The 3,077-nt window shown below is 50.7% G+C and overlaps 1 protein-coding gene across 1 annotated transcript in view; it reads left to right on the plus strand.

Annotated features, from left to right (window-relative positions):
• Window positions 1–3,077, plus strand: part of LOC107299054 (rho guanine nucleotide exchange factor 2-like) — a gene marked incomplete at its 3' end in the record, with an annotated part of 30,901 nt that overhangs the window by 545 nt on the left and 27,279 nt on the right. The gene's annotated exons all lie outside the window — the stretch shown is intronic.

A 3,077-nucleotide genomic window follows, 5' to 3' on the forward strand; every position in this document is an offset into this window, starting at 1 on the left:
CCGGAATAATCCGGATCTCTGGGGGGAGTTCATTCCACAGGGTGGGGGCTCCCACAGAGAAGGCCCTCCCCCTGGGGGTCGCCAGCCGACACTGTTTGGCCGACGGCACCCTGAGGAGGCCCGCTCTGTGGGAGCGTACCGGTCGATGGGAGGTAATCTGCGGCAGAAGACGGTCTCGGAGATACCCAGGTCCGATGCCGCAGATGGTAACTGTCCCTCTTCAACCAGCTGCCCACTAACTCGCCGAGGTCCCACATGGCCAGATGCATCCCAGCACCCATGCACTCGCTGGCCTCTGTGTGCAGGGGCCAATGGTGTCAGGCAGCAGCCGCCCCGGTCTGACCTTGCCCTGTGACAATGGTACCCCCGCCCTGCCTCGCCTTGCCTCACCCTGCAGGACGAGCCTCCTGCCCACCGCCCCACCTGCCAGAGACCCCCTGGATCTCTTCCAATCCTGCCCAGCCCCCACAGGCGTCCCTCCTGAGCAACATCAAGGTGATCACGCCCACCTTGGCCACACCCACCCAATCTGCCATGACCACCACAACCACACCCACCCAGTGAGCCACACCCACCTGGCACCCAGTGATAAATAAGTGGGTTTTGGGTTGCAGTTTGGGCACTCGGTCTCTAAAAGGTTCGCCATTACTGCCCCAATCCTTCCCCCCCACACACACACACTTAAATTCCCCGTAGAGTAGCAAAAATCCTTGTCTTTCAGTTTAGATGTGCACCATTGTCACAGCTGAGGTAGGGGAGGAATCCCTTTACAGGTGAGGTTCTTGCTGGGGAGAGAAGCTCGAACATCGCAGCAATTTGAGGCGCTTTGAGTCTTACGGCTGCTTGTAAGCAAACTGTAAGGACCCACTTTACATCTCAAGAAGACAGAACTCTTGGAATATCTCTTCCAACAGGCGTCTTTATTAAGAGAAGATGGTTGCAGGCGTGCTAGACAGGATCTGAGGGGCCAAGCCCTACCATTCAAGGTTTTAAGTGTTCCCAAGCAGCCCCCCACCCCACCGTCCTTCCAGTGACAATCCCAGGCGTTATATTTCCACCCCCTTTTCCTCACGTCCTGCGGAAGGGAGACTTCAGAGAGTAGTAGATGAAAGCTGATGGGCCATATTGTTATGGTCAGTCCTCTTGGTGAGAATCCACATTCAGTCCCTTTGAAGTTTTAAGGAAGGAAGTGAGAGCCATAAAACCCCTTTGCTCATCCCCCTTCCCCTTCGTAGTATGACAGAATCCAGAGAGGGCAGAAATGGGGTTTTCCATAGTCGATAACTAGACATGAAATATAATTGGATTCTGACACAAACACTGGATGCTTCTGCTGGGCTCCTTCTACCAGAGACAGCGACTAATCCTAGCATGTAAGGATCTCCCGTGGCTTGATTAGAGCAGAGTCCCCCAACTTTTCCAGCTTCGTAGACCAGTAGGGGGGAAGTGATGATTCCGTACAAGCAGTGGGCAAGTGCCCGCACGCAGCTCCATTTGGGCAAGCAGTGGGCACACATCCCCACCGCGTGCCCAAATGGCACGCATGCGCAAACATTCACTTGTTGCGCACACAAGTGGGGATGCGCGCAACACCCTTGCCCGCCACTTCCGTGGCCCAGTTCCAAACTGCTCAAGGCCCGGTAGTGGGCCATGGCCCGGAGCTTGGGGACCCTTGGTTTAGAGGTCATGTGAACCTGACGACTCGGGTTGGTTAGGACAATTTGCTGTGACTGTCCCTTGGCTCTGTTTCCTAGGAATTACGTTCTTCTGTGGTTTGTTTTTTAACCCCTGCCAAGAGAGAACGGGTGGGGAACCTTGAGGCAAAGGGTTTTTTTTAATGCTGCCACTGAGTGCAGCTGATGCTTTGGATCTGAAATGTTCTTTCTCTTTGTGGCTGGCAGGGCAATTTAGTTTGATCTGTGCCCTGAGGGGGGGTGACGCATTTTAAATCTCTGGTTCCATCTTCTCTTCCCAGCCCCAAAGACTGTGGTTGGAGGCTGTGCATTTCATAGGGGCAGCTGTCATGATTGCACTCACTCTGGCCCCCAGTTTTAAGCTTTCAGAAGCTGAGATGTAGCCTCTCGTCAGCCATCTTGAGAGTGTGGTTTCTTGTCCCGTTCTTTTCCCAAAGGTGCTTTTTCACGAAGCAACTGGGCTTTCTTGTTTTTCTTTGAAGACGTTTCGCTTCTCATCCAAGAAGCTTCTTCAGCTCTGACTGGATGGTGAGGAATTAAAGATTTATATGCCTTGCAGACAGAGCTGGTCATTTGCCTTCTTTCAGAGAGCCGTTGAGGCCACTTGGAGGTTTATCTGTGTCCTCAGGGTCACCTGAGTGGTGCAAATGGGTGTGAAACAGTCCTTTCAGCAGTTCCAATAAGAGTTCACATCCATTTGCACCACTCAGATGACCCTGAGGACACAGATAAACCACCAAGTGGCCTCAATGACTCTCTAAAGGAATGCAAATGACCAGCTGTTTGTTTTTCTTTGAAGACATTTCGCTTCTCATCCAAGAAGCTTCTTCAGCTCTGACTGGATGGTGAGGAATTAAGGATTTGTATGCCTTGCAGACAGCTGGTCATTTGCCTTCTTTTAGAGTGTCATTGAGGCCACTTGGAGATTTATCAGTGTCCTCAGGGTCACCTGAGTGGTGCAAATGGGTGTGGAGCCTTCTTGGAATTGCTGAAAGGACTGTGTGTTCCACTCCCATTTGCACTACTCAAGTTGTAAATCAACTTTACCACAGGACACCCGATTTCCTTCTACTAATGTTTGCCTTTAAAAATCACCATAGGTTAAATAAATAAGGCTTTCAAAACTTTCAATCCCAATAAATGGGAGGCAATGGGACCAATGCTGATTATTTTTTCTGGCTGGAGACAAGCACGTTATGGCAAAAACAGTAAATAATAGAAGAGAATCCTTTATTGGCCAAGTCTGATGGACACACAAGGAATTTGTCTCCGGTGCAGAAACTTTTCTCAGTGTATACACCAACATCAAAGTAATATAATCATAAGATACCAATAGGAGAGGTGAATAGGAGAGATGAGAACGATCATAGTAATACAGGTGGT

Source organism: Protobothrops mucrosquamatus, unplaced genomic scaffold (assembly GCF_001527695.2).
Source record: "Protobothrops mucrosquamatus isolate PMUCROS unplaced genomic scaffold, P.Mucros_1.0 scaffold4487, whole genome shotgun sequence".
Lineage (NCBI taxonomy): Eukaryota > Metazoa > Chordata > Lepidosauria > Squamata > Viperidae > Protobothrops > Protobothrops mucrosquamatus.